Below are 20,469 nucleotides of genomic sequence, written 5' to 3'. Positions count from 1 at the left end.
GGAGACAGGCAGTGAAGGGTCAGGCACAGAGATGAGGCAGACAGTGAAGGGTCAGGCACAGAGAGGAGACAGACAGTGAAGAGTCAGGCACAGAGATGAGGCATACAGTGAAAAGTCAGGCACATAGAGTAGACAGACAGTGAAAAGTCAGGCACAGAGATGAGGCAGATAGTGAAGAGTCAGGCACAGAGATGAGGCAGACAGTGAAGAGTCAGGCACAGAGAGGAGGCAGACACTGAAAGTCAGAGACAGAGGAGGCAGACAGGGAAGAGTCAGGCACACAGAGGAGACAGACAGTGAAGAGTCAGGAAGAGAGGAGACAGACAGTGAAGAGTCGGGCACAGAGAGGAGACAGGCAGTGAAGGGTCAGGCACAGAGATGAGGCAGACAGTGATGAGTCAGGCACAGAGAAGAGACAGACAGTGAAGAGTCAGGCACAGAGATGAGGCAGACAGTGAAAAATCAGGCACCTAGAGCAGACAGACAGTAAAAAGTCAGGCACAGACATGAGGCAGACAATGAAGAGTCCGGAACATAGATGAGGCAGACAGTGAAGAGTCTGGTACAGAGATGAGGCAGACAGATAAGGCAGACTGTGAAGAGTCAGGCACAGAGAGGAGGCAGACACTGAAAGTCAGAGACAGAGGAGGCAGACAGGGAAGAGTCAGGCACAGAGAGGAGGCAGACAGTGAAGAGTCAGGTACAGAGAGGAGGCGGACAGTGAAGAGTCAGGTACAGAGAGGAGGCAGACAGTGAAGAATCAGGAACAGAGAGGAGGCAAAAAGTGTAGTGTCAGGCACAGAGATGAGGCAGACAGAAAAGAGTCAGGCACCGAGAGGAGGCAGACAGTGAAGAGTCAAGCACAGAGGAGGGAGACAGACAGTGAAGAGTCAGACACAGAGAAGGCAGACAGTGAAGAGTCAGGCACAGAGATGAGTCAGACAGTTTAAAAGTCAGGCACATAGAGTAGACAGACAGTGAAGAGTCAGGCACAGAGATGAGGCAGACAGACAGTGAAGAGTCAGGTAAAGAGGAGGGAGACAGACAGTGAAGAGTCAGGCACAGAGAAGGCAGACAGGGAAGAGTCAGGCACAGAGCTGAGTCAGACAGTTTAAAAGTCAGGCACATAGAGTAGACAGACAGTGAAGAGTCAGGAAGAGAGGAGACAGACAGCAAAGATTCAGCACAGAGAGAAGACAGGCAGTGAAGAGTCAGGCACAGAGAGGAGACAGACAGTGAAGGGTCAGGCACAGAGATGAAGCGGACAGTGAAGAGTCAGGCACATAGAGCAGACAGACAGTGAAGAGTCAGGAAGAGAGGAGACAGACAGTGAAGAGTCAGGCACAGAGAGGAGACTGACAGCAAAGATTCAGCACAGAGAGAAGACAGGCAGTGAAGAGTCAGGCACAGAGAGGAGACAGGCAGTGAAGAGTCAGGCACAGAAAGGAGACAGACAGTGAAGAGTCAGGCACAGAGAGGAGACAGGCTGTGAAGAGTCAGGCACAGAGAGGAGACAGACAGTAAAGAGTCAGGCACAGAGAGGAGACTGATTTAGAAGGGTCAGACACAGAGATGAGGCAGACTGAGAAGAGTTAGGCACAGAGATGAGTCAGACTGAGAAGAGTAAGGCACAGAGGTGAGACAGTCAGTGAAGAGTCAGGCACAGAGAGGAGACAGTGAAGAGTCAGGTGAAAAGTCAGGCACAGAGAGGAGACAGACGTTGAACAGTCAGGCACAGAGAGGAGACATACAGTGTAGAATCAGGCACAGTGAGGAGACAGACAGTGGAGATTCAGGCACAGAGGAGACATACAGTAAAGAGTTGGACGCAGACAGTGAAGAGTCAGACAGACAGTGAAGAGTCGGACACAGACAGTGAAGAGTCAGGCACAGAGATGAGGCATACAGTGAAGAGTCGGGCACAGAGAGGAGACAGGCAGTGAAGAGTCAGGCACAGAGAGGAGACAGACAGTGAAGAGCCAGGTGAAAAGTCAGGCACAGAGAGGAGACAGAAGTTGAAGAGTCAGGTACAGAGAGAAGACGGGCAGTGAAGAGTCAGGTGAAGTCAGGTACAGAGAGGATAAAGGCAGTGAAGAGTCAGGCTCAGAGAGGAGACTGATTGAGAAGGGTCAGGCACAGAGATGAGGCAGACGGAGAAGAATTAGGCACAGAGATGAGTCAGACTGAGAAGAGTAAGGCACAGAGGTGAGACAGTCAGTGAAGAGTCAGGCACAGAGAGGAGACAGACGTTGAACAGTCAGGCACAGAGAGGAGACAGACAGTGTAGAATCAGGCACAGAGAGGAGACAGACAGTGGAGATTCAGGCACAGAGGAGACATACTGTGGTAAATAAAATTACCGGACTATTTTTCTATACATTAAATGACAATAAGGATAGCTCAATCAAATGAGAGGCAGAGTCCGTGGTATCTGAGTCATACGGGCTTTAATGAAATGCCTCGAGGCATGGGACATCGGGTTCCATCACCACTAAGGGTCAGGAAGGTACATTCAACATTTTATTAACATCACACAATATATATAGTAAAAAGCACTTAATCGAAGTGAATACAGTAAGCGTAACAGGTGAAAAGAGAGAGATAAGAACACATGTGCGTAACAGGAGGCGTGTAAGAAGGCGTACACGTGGGCGTGCACTTGACATGTCAGAGAAACGTCACAAGAAACGTCACAAGTGGGTGGATGCTTAGAGAAAGTTTGCAGAATTGGCAGAAACTTTTGGCATAGATGCACGCGCAACTGAGCATGACGTGTAACTTGGGAGAGCTGGGGCTTTGACTTTTGCACTAGTAGAGGCGACTAATGTCTGGGATGTCAAAACGACCTGCACCTATAGCATATCTGGTATCTTATGTTTGGAGGATGTAGTGTCTGAAGTAAAAGGTCTCTCGGGCAGAGGCCGTTCATCACTGAATGCTAGTGCGTGCATATGGATCTTCATGTAAAGTGCGGGGGCCTTGGGCCAACCATGGTAACGGGTGCAGTAAATTACTTGCATGGAGACAGGAAGGCAGGGCCCTTTGCTCTGCAGCCGGGAATATGTTTACCTATTTCACTAGACTGGAATGTGTTTTCGTGGAGGCTGAGCAGATAACTGTAGGCAAAATATCATCTTGGCAGGCAGGCCAGGCCGAGCCGGGCACCGCTCGTCTGGGCAGGATGTAAGGTAGAGGTCAGGGATGCATACCTAAACTGCAGCTTTCAGAGACAGAAAAGAACTCGGAGTCTCGATTAAGGGCCTGGCTCGACTGGGCCAGGAAACATGGAGAAAACGTGTGCTTTATTTAAAAGTGTACCATGTAAAGACGTTGGCACCATAGGCCTAGAAGCCTAATTAACGTGATTTTCTTGGGGTACTGTATAACTGACATGTTAACGTTGGACGCAAATGCATATGCGTCTTTCTAGCAGGCACAGAAAAGGAATTACATGACATACATGGAGCACGTGTGTATGGATGGGGTGCGAGTGGGGGACACATTAGCTACCTGAAAATTTCTATTACCTCAATACAGTAAAGAGTTGGACGCAGACAGTGAAAAGTCAGACAGACAGTGAAGAGTCGGACACAGACAGTGAAGAGTCAGGCACAGAGATGAGGCATACAGTGAAGAGTCGGGCGCAGAGAGGAGACAGGCAGTGAAGGGTCAGGCACAGAGATGAGGCAGACAGTGAAGAGTCAGGCACAGAGATAAGGCATACAGTGAAAAGTCAGGCACATAGAGTACACAGACAGTGAAACATCAGGCACAGAGATGAGGCAGATAGTGAAGAGTCCGGCACAGAGAGGAGGCAGACAGTGAAGATTCAGGAACAGAGAGGAGCCAGACAGTGAAGAGTCAGGCACATAGAGTAGACAGACAGTGAAGAGTCAGGAAGAGAGGAGCCAGACAGTGAAGTGTCAGGCACAGAGAGGAGGCAGACAGTGAAGAGTCAGGCACAGAGATGAGTCAGACAGTTAAATGTCAGGCACATAGAGTAAACAGACAGTGAAAAGTCAGGCACAGAGATGAGGCAGACAGTGAAGAGTCAGGCACATAGAGTAGACAGACAGTGGAGAGTCAGGCACAGAGAGGAGACAGAAAGTGAAGAGTTATGCACAGAGATGAGGCAGACTGAGAAGAGTCAGGCACAGAGACGAAACAGACAGCAAAGAGTCAAGCACAGAGACGAGACAGACAGCAAAGATTCAGGCACAGAGAGGAGACAGGCAGTGAAGAGTCGGGCACAGAGAGGAGGCAGACAGTGAAGAGTCAGGCACACAGAGGAAACAGACAGTGAAGAGTCAGGCATAGATGAGGGAGACAGACATTGAAGAGTCAAGCACAGAGACGAGACAGACAGCAAATATTCAGGCACAGAGAGGAGACAGGCAGGCAGTGAAGAGTCAGGCACAGAGAGGAGACAGGCAGTGAAGAGTCGGGCACAGAGAGGAGGCAGACAGTGAAGAGACAGGCACACAGAGGAGACAGACAGAGAAGAGTCAGGCATAGATGAGGGAGACAGACATTGAAGAGTCAGGGACAGAGGAGGCAGACAGTGAAGGGTCGGGCACACAGAGGAGACAGACAGTGAAGAGTCAGGCACAGAGAGGAGACAGACAGTGAAGAGTCAGACACAGAGAGGAGACAGACAGTGAAGAGTCAGGCACAGTGAGGAGGCAGACAGTGAAGAGTCGGGTACAGAGAGGAGGCAGATAGTGAAGAATCAGGCACAGAGAGGAGGCAGACAGTGAAGTGTCAGGCACAGAGATGAGGCAGACAGAAAAGAGTCAGGCACAGAGATGAGTCAGACAGTTAAATGTCAGGCACATAGAGTAAACAGACAGTGAAAAGTCAGGCACAGAGATGAGGCAGACAGTGAAGAGTCAGGCACATAGAGTAGACAGACAGTGAAGAGTAAGGAAGAGAGGAGACAGAAAGTGAAGAGTTAGGCACAGAGATGAGGCAGACTGAGAAGAGCTAGGCACAGAGTGGAGACAGACAGCAAAGATTCAGCACAGAGAGAAGACAGGCAGTGAAGAGTCAGGCACAGAGAGGAGACAGACACTGAAGAGTCAGGCACAGAGAGGAGACAGAAAGTGAAGAGTTAGGCACAGAGATGAGGCAGACTGAGAAGAGTTAGGCACAGAGAGGAGACAGACAGCAAAGAGTCAGGCACACAGAGGAGACAGACAGTGAAGCGTCAGGCATAGATGTGGGAGACAGACATTGAAGAGTCAGGGACAGAGGAGGCAGACAGTGAAGGGTCAGGCACACAGAGGAGACAGACAGTGAAGAGTCAGGCACAGAGAGGAGACAGACAGTGAAGAGTCAGGCACAGAGAGGAGACAGACAGTGAAGAGTTAGGCATAGAGATGAGGCACAGAGGTGAGACAGTCAGTGAAGAGTCAGGCACAGAGAGGAGACAGTGGAGAGTCAGGTGAAAAGTCAGGCACAGAGAGGAGACAGACGTTGAACAGTCAGGCACAGAGGGGAGACAGGCAGTGAAGGGTCAGGCACAGAGATGAGGCAGACAGTGAAGGGTCAGGCACAGAGAGGAGACAGACAGTGAGGAGTCAGGCACAGAGATGAGGCATACAGTGAAAAGTCAGGCACATAGAGTAGACAGACAGTGAAAAGTCAGGCACAGAGATGAGGCAGATAGTGAAGAGTCCGGCACAGAGAGGAGGCAGACAGTGAAGATTCAGGCACAGAGAGGAGGCAGACAGTGAAGAGTCAGGCACATAGAGTAGACAGACAGTGAAGAGTCAGGAAGAGAGGAGTCAGACAGTGAAGAGTCAGGCACAGAGAGGAGGCAGACAGTGAAGAGTCAGGTACAGAGAGGAGGCATACAGTGAAGAATCAGGCACAGAGAGGAGGCAGACAGTGAAGTGTCAGGAACAGAGATGAGGCAGACAGAAAAGAGTCAGGCACCGAGAGGAGGCAGACAGCGAAGAGTCAAGCACAGAGGAGGGAGACAGACAGTGAAGAGTCAGGCACAGAGGAGGCAGACAGTGAAGAGTCAGGCACAGAGAAGAGTCAGACAGTTAAATGTCAGGCACATAGAGTAAACAGACAGTGAAAAGTCAGGCACAGAGATGAGGCAGACAGTGAAGAGTCAGGCACATAGAGTAGACAGACAGTGAAGAGTCAGGCACAGAGAGGAGACAGAAAGTGAAGAGTTAGGCACAGAGATGAGGCAGACTGAGAAGAGTCAGGCACAGAGAGGAGACAGACAGCAAAGAGTCAAGCACAGAGACGAGACAGACAGCAAAGATTCAGGCACAGAGAGGAGACAGGCAGGCAGTGAAGAGTCGGGCACAGAGAGGAGGCAGACAGTGAAGAGACAGGCACTCAGAGGAGACAGACAGTGAAGAGTCAGGCATAGATGAGGGAGACAGACATTGAAGAGTCAGGGACAGAGGAGGCAGACAGTGAAGGGTCAGGCACACAGAGGAGACAGACAGTGAAGAGTCAGGCACAGAAAGGAGACAGACAGTGAAGAGTCAGACACAGAGAGGAGACAGACAGTGAAGAGTCAGGCATAGAGATGAGGCACAGAGGTGAGACAGTCAGTGAAGAGTCAGGCACAGAGAGGAGACAGTGAAGAGTCAGGTGAAAAGTCAGGCACAGAGAGGAGACAGACGTTGAACAGTCAGGCACAGAGAGGAGACAGACAGTGTAGAATCAGGCACAGAGAGGAGACAGACAGTGGAGATTCAGGCACAGAGAGGACGCAGACAGTGAAGAGTCAGACAGACAGTGAAGAGTCGGACACAGACAGTGAAGAGTCAGGCACAGAGATGAGGCATACAGTGAAGAGTCGGACACAGAGGGGAGACAGGCAGTGAAGGGTCAGGCACAGAGATGAGGCAGACAGTGAAGGGTCAGGCACAGAGAGGAGACAGACAGTGAAGAGTCAGGCACAGAGATGAGGCATACAGTGAAAAGTCAGGCACATAGAGTAGACAGACAGTGAAAAGTCAGGCACAGAGATGAGGCAGATAGTGAAGAGTCCGGCACAGAGAGGAGGCAGACAGTGAAGATTCAGGCACAGAGAGGAGCCAGACAGTGAAGAGTTAGGCACAGAGATGAGGCAGATAGTGAAGAGTCAGGCACAGAGAGGAGGCAGACAGTGAAGAATCAGGCACAGAGAGGAGGCAGACAGTGAAGTGTCAAGCACAGAGGAGGGAGACAGACAGTGAAGAGTCAGGCACAGAGGAGGCAGACAGTGAAGAGTCAGGCACAGAGATGAGTCAGACAGTTAAATGTCAGGCACATAGAGTAAACAGACAGTGAAAAGTCAGGCACAGAGATGAGGCAGACAGTGAAGAGTCAGGCACATAGAGTAGACAGACAGTGAAGAGTCAGGCACAGAGAGGAGACCGAAAGTGAAGAGTTAGGCACAGAGATGAGGCAGACTGAGAAGAGTCAGGCACAGAGAGGAGACAGACAGCAAAGAGTCAAGCACAGAGACAAGACAGACAGCAAAGATTCAGGCACAGAGAGGAGACAGGCAGGCAGTGAAGAGTCAGGCACAGAGAGGAGACAGGCAGTGAAGAGTCGGGCACAGAGAGGAGGCAGACAGTGAAGAGTCAGGCACACAGAGGAGACAGACAGTGAAGAGTCAGGCATAGATGAGGGAGACAGACATTGAAGAGTCAAGCACAGAGACGAGACAGACAGCAAATATTCAGGCACAGAGAGGAGACAGGCAGGCAGTGAAGAGTCAGGCACAGAGAGGAGACAGGCAGTGAAGAGTCGGGTGAAGAGTCAGCCACAGAGAGGAGACAGACAGTATAGAGTCAGGCACAGAGATGAGGCAGACAGTGAAAAGTCAGGCACAGAGATGAGGCAGATAGTGAAGAGTCCGGCACAGAGAGGAGGCAGACAGAGAAGATTCAGGCACAGAGAGGAGCCAGACAGTGAAGAGTCAGGCACAGAGAGGAGGCAGACAGTGAAGAGTCCAGCACATAGAGTAGACAGACAGTGAAGAGGCAGGAAGAGAGGAGTCAGACAGTGAAGAGTCAGGCACAGAGAGGAGGCAGACATACATACAGAGATAGCAACGCTATCTACCTCGGCGCGCCGGAAACCACCTACCAGATCCTACAAAAAACCCAAAATGCCGCAGCCCGCTTGCTCACAAACACCCCTTCAAGAACATCGGCCAAACCAGCATTGAGGAAACTTCATTGGCTCCCAGTGAGGGAAAGAGTTGCGTTCAAGGCCCTCTGCCTAGCCCACAAAACCCTACACAACGCTGGCCCCCCCATTCTGAGCTCGTGGATCACCCCTTACAGACCATCGAGAGCGCTCCGGTCTGAACAGGGCAACCTCATCGCGGTTCCCAGGGTGAAGAAAGCCCGCTTCGGCGGTCGCAGATTCTCTGTAAACACGGCCAAAAAATGGAACGCTCTTCCCCCGAACCTTAGAGCGGAACCTAACCTCCTAAAATTTAGGAAGTCCCTCAAAACCCTCCTTTTTCCCTGATCTACTTGAAGTCTCCTTCGCCCCTCCCCTGTAGGAGCACAAGGTTCAGCGCTGGGATACTCGAGGGTGACTACGCGCTTTACAAAAATCTAAAAAAAAAAAAAAATAAGACAGTGAAGAGTCAGGTACAGAGAGTAGGCAGACAGTGAAGAATCAGGCACAGAGAGGAGGCAGACAGTGAAGTGTCAAGCACAGAGGAGGGAGACAGACAGTGAAGAGTCAGGTACAGAGGAGGCAGACAGTGAAGAGTCAGGCACAGAGATGAGTCAGACAGTTAAATGTCAGGCACATAGAGTAAACAGACAGTGAAAAGTCAGGCACAGAGATGAGGCAGACAGTGAAGAGTCAGGCACATAGAGTAGACAGACAGTGAAGAGTCAGGCACAGAGAGGAGACAGAAAGTGAAGAGTTAGGCACAGAGATGAGGCAGACTAAGAAGAGTCAGGCACCGAGAGGAGACAGACAGCAAAGAGTCAAGCACAGAGACAAGACAGACAGCAAAGATTCAGGCACAGAGAGGAGACAGGCAGGCAGTGAAGAGTCAGGCACAGAGAGGAGACAGGCAGTGAAGAGTCGGGCACAGAGAGGAGGCAGACAGTGAAGACTCAGGCACACAGAGGAGACAGACAGTGAAGAGTCAGGCATAGATGAGGGAGACAGACATTGAAGAGTCAAGCACAGAGACGAGACAGACAGCAAATATTCAGGCACAGAGAGGAGACAGGCAGGCAGTGAAGAGTCAGGCACAGAGAGGAGACAGGCAGTGAAGAGTCGGGTGAAGAGTCAGCCACAGAGAGGAGACAGACAGTATAGAGTCAGGCATAGAGATGAGGCAGACAGTGAAGAGTCAGGCACAGAGATGAGGCAGACAGTGAAGAGTCAGGCACCGAGAGGAGGCAGACAGTGAACAGTCAGGCAGAGAGAGGAGACAGACTGTGAAGAGTCAGGTGAAAAGTCAGGCACAGAGAGGAGACAGACAGTATAGAGTCAGGCACAGAGATGAGGCAGACAGTGAAGAGTCAGGCACCGAGAGGAGGCAGACAGTGAACAGTCAGGCACAGAGTTGGGACAGACAGTGAAGAGTCAGGCAAAGAGGAGGGAGACAGACAGTGAAGAGTCAGGCACAAAGGAGGCAGACAGAGACGAGTCAGGCACAGAGATGAGGCAGACAGACAGTGAAGAGTCAGGCACAGTGATGAGGCAAACAGTGAAATGTCAGGCAAAGAGGAGGGAGACAGCCAGTGAAGAGTCAGCCATGAAGGAGGCAGACAGACAGTGAAGAGTCAGGCACAGAGATGGGACAGACAGTGAAGAGTCAGGCACAGAGATGAGGCAGACAGTAAAGAGTCAGGGACAGAGGAGGAGGACAGGAAAGAGTCGGGCACACAGAGGAGACAAACAGTGAAGGGTCAGGCACAGAGAAGAGGCAAACAGTGAAGAGTCCGGCACAGAGAGGAGGCAGACAGCAAAGATTCAGGCACAGAGAGGAGACAGGCAGGCAGTGAAGAGTCAGGCACAGGGAGGAGACAGGCAGTGAAGAGTCGGACACAGAGAGGAGGCAGACAGTGAAGAGTCAGCCACACAGAGGAGACAGACAGTGAAGAGTCAGGCATAGATGAGGGATACAGACATTGAAGAGTCAAGCACAGAGACGAGACAGACAGCAAATATTCAGGCACAGAGAGGAGACAGGCAGGCAGTGAAGAGTCAGGCACAGAGAGGAGGCAGACAGTGAAGAGTCCAGCACATAGAGTAGACAGACAGTGAAGAGGCAGGAAGAGAGGAGTCAGACAGTGAAGAGTCAGGCACAGAGAGGAGGCAGACAGTGAAGAGTCCAGCACATAGAGTAGACAGACAGTGAAGAGGCAGGAAGAGAGGAGTCAGACAGTGAAGAGTCAGGCACAGAGAGGAGGCAGACAGTGAAGAGTCAGGTACAGAGAGGAGGCAGACAGTGAAGAATCAGGCACAGAGAGGAGGCAGACAGTGAAGTGTCAAGCACAGAGGAGGGAGACAGACAGTGAAGAGTCAGGTACAGAGGAGGCAGACAGTGAAGAGTCAGGCACAGAGATGAGTCAGACAGTTAAATGTCAGGCACATAGAGTAAACAGACAGTGAAAAGTCAGGCACAGAGATGAGGCAGACAGTGAAGAGTCAGGCACATAGAGTAGACAGACAGTGAAGAGTCAGGCACAGAGAGGAGACAGAAAGTGAAGAGTTAGGCACAGAGATGAGGCAGACTGAGAAGAGTCAGGCACCGAGAGGAGACAGACAGCAAAGAGTCAAGCACAGAGACAAGACAGACAGCAAAGATTCAGGCACAGAGAGGAGACAGGCAGGCAGTGAAGAGTCAGGCACAGAGAGGAGGCAGACAGTGAACAGTCAGGCAGAGAGAGGAGACAGACTGTGAAGAGTCAGGTGAAAAGTCAGGCACAGAGAGGAGACAGACAGTATAGAGTCAGGCACAGAGATGAGGCAGACAGTGAAGAGTCAGGCACCGAGAGGAGGCAGACAGTGAACAGTCAGGCACAGAGTTGGGACAGACAGTGAAGAGTCAGGCAAAGAGGAGGGAGACAGACAGTGAAGAGTCAGGCACAAAGGAGGCAGACAGAGACGAGTCAGGCACAGAGATGAGGCAGACAGACAGTGAAGAGTCAGGCACACAGAGGAGACAGACAGTGAAGAGTCAGGCATAGATGAGGGATACAGACATTGAAGAGTCAAGCACAGAGACGAGACAGACAGCAAATATTCAGGCACAGAGAGGAGACAGGCAGGCAGTGAAGAGTCAGGCACAGAGAGGAGACAGGCAGTGAAGAGTCGGGTGAAGAGTCAGCCACAGAGAGGAGACAGACAGTATAGAGTCAGGCACAGAGATGAGGCAGACAGTGAAGAGTCAGGCACCGAGATGAGGCAGACAGTGAAGAGTCAGGCACCGAGAGGAGGCAGACAGTGAACAGTCAGGCACAGAGTTGGGACAGACAGTGAAGAGTCAGGCAAAGAGGAGGGAGACAGACAGTGAAGAGTCAGGCACAAAGGAGGCAGACAGAGACGAGTCAGGCACAGAGATGAGGCAAACAGTGAAATGTCAGGCAAAGAGGAGGGAGACAGCCAGTGAAGAGTCAGCCATGAAGGAGGCAGACAGACAGTGAAGAGTCAGGCACAGAGATGGGACAGACAGTGAAGAGTCAGGCACAGAGATGAGGCAGACAGTAAAGAGTCAGGGACAGAGGAGGAGGACAGGGAAGAGTCGGGCACACAGAGGAGATAAACAGTGAAGGGTCAGGCACAGAGAAGAGGCAAACAGTGAAGAGTCCCGCACAGAGAGGAGGCAGACAGTGAAGAGTCAGGCACAGAGAGGAGACAGGCAGTGAAGGGTCAGACACAGAGATGAGGCAGACAGTGAAGAGTCAGGCAAAGAGGAGGGAGACAGCCAGTGAAGAGTCAGCCATGAAGGAGGCAGACAGACAGTGAAGAGTCAGGCACAGAGATGAGACAGACAGTGAAGAGTCAGGCACAGAGATGAGGCAGACAGTGAAGATTTAGGGACAGAGGAGGCAGACAGGGAAGAGTCAGGGACAGATGAGGCAGACAGGGAAGGGTCACGCACACAGAGGAGACAGACAGTGAAGAGTCAGGCACAGAGAGGAGACAGACAGTGAAGAGTCAGGGACAGAGGAGGCAGACAGGGAAGAGTCAGGCACACAGAGGAGACAGACAGTGAAGAGTCAGGAAGAGAGGAGACAGACAGTGAAGAGTCGGGCACAGAGAGGAGACAGGCAGTGAAGGGTCAGGCACAGAGATGAGGCAGGCAGTGACGAGTCAGGCACAGAGAAGAGACAGACAGTGAAGAGTCAGGCACAGAGATGAGGCAGACAGTGAAAAATCAGGCACCTAGAGTAGACAGACAGTAAAAAGTCAGGCACAGACATGAGGCAGACAATGAAGAGTCCGGTACATAGATGAGGCAGACGGTGAAGAGTCTGGTACAGAGATGAGGCAGACAGATAAGGCAGACTGTGAAGAGTCAGGTACAGAGATAAGGCAGACAGTGAAGAGTCAGGCACAGAGAGGAGGCAGACAGTGAAGAGTCAGGTACAGAGAGGAGGCAGACAGTGAAGAATCAGGAACAGAGAGGAGGGAAAAAGTGAAGTGTCAGGCACAGAGATGAGGCAGACAGAAAAGAGTCAGGCACCGAGAGGAGGCAGACAGTGAAGAGTCAAGCACAGAGGAGGGAGACAGACAGTGAAGAGTCAGGCACAGAGAAGGCAGACAGTGAAGAGTCAGGCACAGAGATGAGTCAGACAGTTTAAAAGTCAGGCACATAGAGTAGACAGACAGTGAAGAGTCAGGAAGAGAGGAGACAGACAGAAAAGATTCATCACAGAGAGAAGACAGGCAGTGAAGAGTCAGGCACAGAGAGGAGACAGGCAGTAAAGGGTCAGGCACAGAGATGAAGCGGACAGTGAAGTGTCAGGCACATAGAGTAGACAGACAGTGAAGAGTCAGGCACAGAGATGAGGCAGACAGACAGTGAAGAGTCAGGTACAGAGGAGGGAGACAGACAGTGAAGAGTCAGGCACAGAGAAGGCAGACAGTGAAGAGTCAGGCACAGAGCTGAGTCAGACAGTTTAAAAGTCAGGCACATAGAGTAGACAGAGAGTGAAGAGTCAGGAAGAGAGGAGACAGAGAGCAAAGATTCAGCACAGAGAGAATACAGGCAGTGAAGAGTCAGGCACAGAGAGGAGACAGACAGTGAAGGGTCAGGCACAGAGATGAAGCGGACAGTGAAGAGTCAGGCATATAGAGCAGACAGACAGTGAAGAGTCAGGAAGAGAGGAGACAGACAGTGAAGAGTCAGGCACAGAGAGGAGACAGACAGCAAAGATTCAGCACAGAGAAAAGACAGGCAGTGAAGAGTCAGGCACAGAGATGAAGCGGACAGTGAAGAGGAGACAGACAATGAAGAGTCAGGCATAGATGAGGGAGACAGACATTGAAGAGTCAGGCACAGAGGAGGCAGACAGTGAAGAGTCAGGCACCGAGATGAGGCAGACAGTGAAGAGTCAGGCACCGAGAGGAGGCAGACAGTGAACAGTCAGGCACAGAGTTGGGACAGACAGTGAAGAGTCAGGCAAAGAGGAGGGAGACAGACAGTGAAGAGTCAGGCACAAAGGAGGCAGACAGAGACGAGTCAGGCACAGAGATGAGGCAAACAGTGAAATGTCAGGCAAAGAGGAGGGAGACAGCCAGTGAAGAGTCAGCCATGAAGGAGGCAGACAGACAGTGAAGAGTCAGGCACAGAGATGGGACAGACAGTGAAGAGTCAGGCACAGAGATGAGGCAGACAGTAAAGAGTCAGGGACAGAGGAGGAGGACAGGGAAGAGTCGGGCACACAGAGGAGATAAACAGTGAAGAGTCAGGCACAGAGAGGAGACAGGCTGTGAAGAGTCAGGCACAGAGAGGAGACAGGCTGTGAAGAGTCAGGCACATAGAGGAGACAGACAGTAAAGAGTCAGGCACAGAGAGGAGACTGATTGAGAAGGGTCAGGCACAGAGATGAGGCAGACGGAGAAGAGTTAGGCACAGAGATGAGTCAGACTGAGAAGAGTAAGGCACAGAGGTGAGACAGTCAGTGAAGAGTCAGACACAGAGAGGAGACAGACAGTGTAAAATCAGGCACAGTGAGGAGACAGACAGTGGAGATTCAGGTACAGAGGAGACATACAGTAAAGAGTTGGACGCAGACAGTGAAGAGTCAGACAGACAGTGAAGAGTCGGACACAGACAGTGAAGAGTCAGGCACAGAGATGAGGCATACAGTGAAGAGTCAGGCACAGAGAGGAGACAGGCAGTGAAGAGTCAGGCACAGAGAGGAGACAGACAGTGAAGAGCCAGGTGAAAAGTCAGGCACAGAGAGGAGACAGAAGTTGAAGAGTCAGGTACAGAGAGAAGACGGACAGTGAAGAGTCAGGTGAAGTCAGGTACAGAGAGGATACAGGCAGTGAAGAGTCAGGCTCAGAGAGGAGACTGATTGAGAAGGGTCAGGCACAGAGATGAGGCAGACGGAGAAGAATTAGGCACAGAGATGAGTCAGACTGAGAAGAGTAAGGCACAGAGGTGAGACAGTCAGTGAAGAGTCAGGCACAGAGAGGAGAAAGTGAAGAGTCAGGTGAAACGTCAGGCACAGAGAGGAGACAGACGTTGAACAGTCAGGCACAGAGAGGAGACAGACAGTGTAGAATCAGGCAAAGAGAGGAGACAGACAGTGGAGATTCAGGCACAGTGGAAACATACAGTAAAGAGTTGGACGCAGACAGTGAAGAGTCAGACAGACAGTGAAGAGTCGGACACAGACAGTGAAGAGTCAGGCACAGAGATAAGGCATACAGTGAAGATTCGGGCGCAGAGAGGAGACAGGCAGTGAAGGGTCAGGCACAGAGATGAGGCAGACAGTGAAGGGTCAGGCACAGAGAGGGGACAGACAGTGAAGAGTCAGGCACAGAGATGAGGCATACAGTGAAAAGTCAGGCACATAGAGTAGACAGACAGTGAAAAGTCAGGCACAGAGATGAAGCAGATAGTGAAGAGTCCGGCTCAGAGAGGAGGCAGACCGTGAAGATTCAGGAACAGAGAGGAGCCAGACAGTGAAGAGTCAGGCACATAGATTAGACAGACAGTGAAGAGTCAGGAAGAGAGGAGTCAGACAGTGAAGAGTCAGGTACAGAGAGGAGGCAGACAGTGAAGAGTCAGGTACAGAGAGGAGGCAGACAGTGAAGAATCAGGCACAGAGAGGAGGCAGACAGTGAAGTGTCAGGCACAGATATGAGGCAGACAGAAAAGAGTCAGGCACCGAGAGGAGGCAGACAGCGAAGAGTCAAGCACAGAGGAGGGAGACAGACAGTGAAGAGTCAGGCACAGAGGAGGCAGACAGTGAAGAGTCAGGCACAGAGATGAGTCAGACAGTTAAATGTCAGGCACATAGAGTAAACAGACAGTGAAAAGTCAGGCACAGAGATGAGGCAGACAGTGAAGAGTCAGGCACATAGAGTAGACAGACAGTGAAGAGTCAGGCACAGAGAGGAGACAGAAAGTGAAGAGTTAGGCACAGAGATGAGGCAGGCTGAGAAGAGTCAGGCACAGAGAGGAGACAGACAGCAAAGAGTCAAGCACAGAGACAAGACAGACAGCAAAGATTCAGGCACAGAGAGGAGACAGGCAGGCAGTGAAGAGTCAGGCACAGAGAGGAGACAGGCAGTGAAGAGTCGGCACAGAGAGGAGGCAGACAGTGAAGAGTCAGGCACACAGAGGAGACAGACAGTGAAGATTCAGGCATAGATGAGGGAGACAGACATTGAAGAGTCAAGCACAGAGACGAGACAGACAGCAAATATTCAGGCACAGAGAGGAGACAGGCAGGCAGTGAAGAGTCAGGCACAGAGAGGAGACAGGCAGTGAAGAGTCGGGCACACAGAGGAGGCAGACAGTGAAGAGACAGGCACACAGAGGAGACAGACAGTGAAGAGTCAGGCATAGATGAGGGAGACAGACATTGAAGAGTCAGGGACAGAGGAGGAAGACGGTGAAGGGTCAGGCACACAGAGGAGACAGACAGTGAAGAGTCAGGCACAGAAAGGAGACAGACAGTGAAGAGTCAGACACAGAGAGGAGACAGACAGTGAAGAGTCAGACATAGAGATGAGGCACAGAGGTGAGACAGTCAGTGAAGACTCAGGCACAGAGAGGAGACAGTGAAGAGTCAGGTGAAAAGTCAGGCACAGAGAGGAGACAGACGTTGAACAGTCAGGCACAGAGAGGAGACAGACAGTGTAGAATCAGGCACAGAGAGGAGACAGACAGTGGAGATTCAGGCACAGAGGAGACATACAGTAAAGAGTTGGACGCAGACAGTGAAGAGTCAGACAGACGGTGAAGAGTCGGACACAGACAGTGAAGAGTCAGGCACAGAGATGAGGCATACAGTGAAGAGTGGCACAGAGGGGAGACAGGCAGTGAAGGGTCAGGCACAGAGATGAGGCAGACAGTGAAGGGTCAGGCACACAGAGGAGACAGACAGTGAAGAGTCAGGCACAGAGATGAGGCATACAGTGAAAAGTCAGGCACATAGAGTAGACAGAGAGTGAAAAGTCAGGCACAGAGATGAGGCAGATAGTGAAGAGTCCGGCACAGAGAGGAGGCAGACAGTGAAGATTCAGGCACAGAGAGGAGCCAGACAATGAAGAGTCAGGCACAGAGAGGAGGCAGACAGTGAAGAGTCAGGCACATAGAGTAGACAGACAGTGAAGAGGCAGGAAGAGAGGAGTCAGACAGTGAAGAGTCAGGCACAGAGAGGAGGCAGACAGTGAAGAGTCAGGTACAGAGAGGAGGCAGACAGTGAAGAATCAGGCACAGAGAGGAGGCAGACAGTGAAGTGTCAGGCACAGAGATGAGGCAGACAGAAAAGAGTCAGGCACCGAGAGGAGGCAGGCAGCGAAGAGTCAAGCACAGAGGAGGGAGGCAGACAGTGAAGAGTCAGGCACAGAGGAGGCAGACAGTGAAGAGTCAGGCACAGAGATGAGTCAGACAGTTAAATGTCAGGCACATAGAGTAAACAGACAGTGAAAAGTCAGGCACAGAGATGAGGCAGACAGTGAAGAGTCAGGCACATAGAGTAGACAGACAGTGAAGAGTCAGGCACAGAGAGGAGACCGAAAGTGAAGAGTTAGGCACAGAGATGAGGCAGACTGAGAAGAGTCAGGCACAGAGAGGAGACAGACAGCAAAGAGTCAAGCACAGAGACAAGACAGACAGCAAAGATTCAGGCACAGAGAGGAGACAGGCAGGCAGTGAAGAGTCAGGCACAGAGAGGAGACAGGCAGTGAAGAGTCGGGCACAGAGAGGAGGCAGACAGTGAAGAGTCAGGCACACAGAGGAGACAGACAGTGAAGAGTCAGGCATAGATGAGGGAGACAGACATTGAAGAGTCAAGCACAGAGACGAGACAGACAGCAAATATTCAGGCACAGAGAGGAGACAGGCAGGCAGTGAAGAGTCAGGCACAGAGAGGAGACAGGCAGTGAAGAGTCGGGTGAAGAGTCAGCCACAGAGAGGAGACAGACAGTATAGAGTCAGGCACAGAGATGAGGCAGACAGTGAAAAGTCAGGCACAGAGATGAGGCAGATAGTGAAGAGTCCGGCACAGAGAGGAGGCAGACAGTGAAGATTCAGGCACAGAGAGGAGCCAGACAGTGAAGAGTCAGGCACAGAGAGGAGGCAGACAGTGAAGAGTCCAGCACATAGAGTAGACAGACAGTGAAGAGGCAGGAAGAGAGGAGTCAGACAGTGAAGATTCAGCACAGAGAGAATACAGGCAGTGAAGAGTCAGGCACAGAGAGGAGACAGACAGTGAAGAGTCAGGCAAAGAGGAGGGAGACAGACAGTGAAGAGTCAGGCACAAAGGAGGCAGACAGAGACGAGTCAGGCACAGAGATGAGGCAAACAGTGAAATGTCAGGCAAAGAGGAGGGAGACAGCCAGTGAAGAGTCAGCCATGAAGGAGGCAGACAGACAGTGAAGAGTCAGGCACAGAGATGGGACAGACAGTGAAGAGTCAGGCACAGAGATGAGGCAGACAGTAAAGAGTCAGGGACAGAGGAGGAGGACAGGGAAGAGTCGGGCACACAGAGGAGATAAACAGTGAAGAGTCAGGCACAGAGAGGAGACAGGCTGTGAAGAGTCAGGCACAGAGAGGAGACAGGCTGTGAAGAGTCAGGCACAGAGAGGAGACAGACAGTAAAGAGTCAGGCACAGAGAGGAGACTGATTGAGAAGGGTCAGGCACAGAGATGAGGCAGACGGAGAAGAGTTAGGCACAGAGATGAGTCAGACTGAGAAGAGTAAGGCACAGAGGTGAGACAGTCAGTGAAGAGTCAGACACAGAGAGGAGACAGACAGTGTAAAATCAGGCACAGTGAGGAGACAGACAGTGGAGATTCAGGTACAGAGGAGACATACAGTAAAGAGTTGGACGCAGACAGTGAAGAGTCAGACAGACAGTGAAGAGTCGGACACAGACAGTGAAGAGTCAGGCACAGAGATGAGGCATACAGTGAAGAGTCAGGCACAGAGAGGAGACAGGCAGTGAAGAGTCAGGCACAGAGAGGAGACAGACAGTGAAGAGCCAGGTGAAAAGTCAGGCACAGAGAGGAGACAGAAGTTGAAGAGTCAGGTACAGAGAGAAGACGGACAGTGAAGAGTCAGGTGAAGTCAGGTACAGAGAGGATACAGGCAGTGAAGAGTCAGGCTCAGAGAGGAGACTGATTGAGAAGGGTCAGGCACAGAGATGAGGCAGACGGAGAAGAATTAGGCACAGAGATGAGTCAGACTGAGAAGAGTAAGGCACAGAGGTGAGACAGTCAGTGAAGAGTCAGGCACAGAGAGGAGAAAGTGAAGAGTCAGGTGAAACGTCAGGCACAGAGAGGAGACAGACGTTGAACAGTCAGGCACAGAGAGGAGACAGACAGTGTAGAATCAGGCAAAGAGAGGAGACAGACAGTGGAGATTCAGGCACAGAGGAAACATACAGTAAAGAGTTGGACGCAGACAGTGAAGAGTCAGACAGACAGTGAAGAGTCGGACACAGACAGTGAAGAGTCAGGCACAGAGATAAGGCATACAGTGAAGATTCGGGCGCAGAGAGGAGACAGGCAGTGAAGGGTCAGGCACAGAGATGAGGCAGACAGTGAAGGGTCAGGCACAGAGAGGGGACAGACAGTGAAGAGTCAGGCACAGAGATGAGGCATACAGTGAAAAGTCAGGCACATAGAGTAGACAGACAGTGAAAAGTCAGGCACAGAGATGAGGCAGATAGTGAAGAGTCCGGCTCAGAGAGGAGGCAGACCGTGAAGATTCAGGAACAGAGAGGAGCGAGACAGTGAAGAGTCAGGCACATAGATTAGACAGACAGTGAAGAGTCAGGAAGAGAGGAGTCAGACAGTGAAGAGTCAGGTACAGAGAGGAGGCAGACAGTGAAGAGTCAGGTACAGAGAGGAGGCAGACAGTGAAGAATCAGGCACAGAGAGGAGGCAGACAGTGAAGTGTCAGGCACAGATATGAGGCAGACAGAAAAGAGTCAGGCACCGAGAGGAGGCAGACAGCGAAGAGTCAAGCACAGAGGAGGGAGACAGACAGTGAAGAGTCAGGCACAGAGGAGGCAGACAGTGAAGAGTCAGGCACAGAGATGAGTCAGACAGTTAAATGTCAGGCACATAGAGTAAACAGACAGTGAAAAGTCAGGCACAGAGATGAGGCAGACAGTGAAGAGTCAGGCACATAGAGTAGACAGACAGTGAAGAGTCAGGCACAGAGAGGAGACAGAAAGTGAAGAGTTAGGCACAGAGATGAGGCAGGCTGAGAAGAGTCAGGCACAGAGAGGAGACAGACAGCAAAGAGTCAAGCACAGAGACAAGACAGACAGCAAAGATTCAGGCACAGAGAGGAGACAGGCAGGCAGTGAAGAGTCAGGCACAGAGAGGAGACAGGCAGTGAAGAGTCGGGCACAGAGAGGAGGCAGACAGTGAAGAGTCAGGCACACAGAGGAGACAGACAGTGAAGATTCAGGCATAGATGAGGGAGACAGACATTGAAGAGTCAAGCACAGAGACGAGACAGACAGCAAATATTCAGGCACAGAGAGGAGACAGGCAGGCAGTGAAGAGTCAGGCACAGAGAGGAGACAGGCAGTGAAGAGTCGGGCACACAGAGGAGGCAGACAGTGAAGAGACAGGCACACAGAGGAGACAGACAGTGAAGAGTCAGGCATAGATGAGGGAGACAGACATTGAAGAGTCAGGGACAGAGGAGGAAGACGGTGAAGGGTCAGGCACACAGAGGAGACAGACAGTGAAGAGTCAGGCACAGAAAGGAGACAGACAGTGAAGAGTCAGACACAGAGAGGAGACAGACAGTGAAGAGTCAG

This window comes from Lissotriton vulgaris, chromosome 1_1, assembly GCF_964263255.1.
Source record: "Lissotriton vulgaris chromosome 1_1, aLisVul1.2, whole genome shotgun sequence".
NCBI classification, from domain to species: domain Eukaryota; kingdom Metazoa; phylum Chordata; class Amphibia; order Caudata; family Salamandridae; genus Lissotriton; species Lissotriton vulgaris.
The sequence above is the reverse complement of the archived record's forward strand: the minus strand, read 5'-3'. Positions refer to the sequence as shown.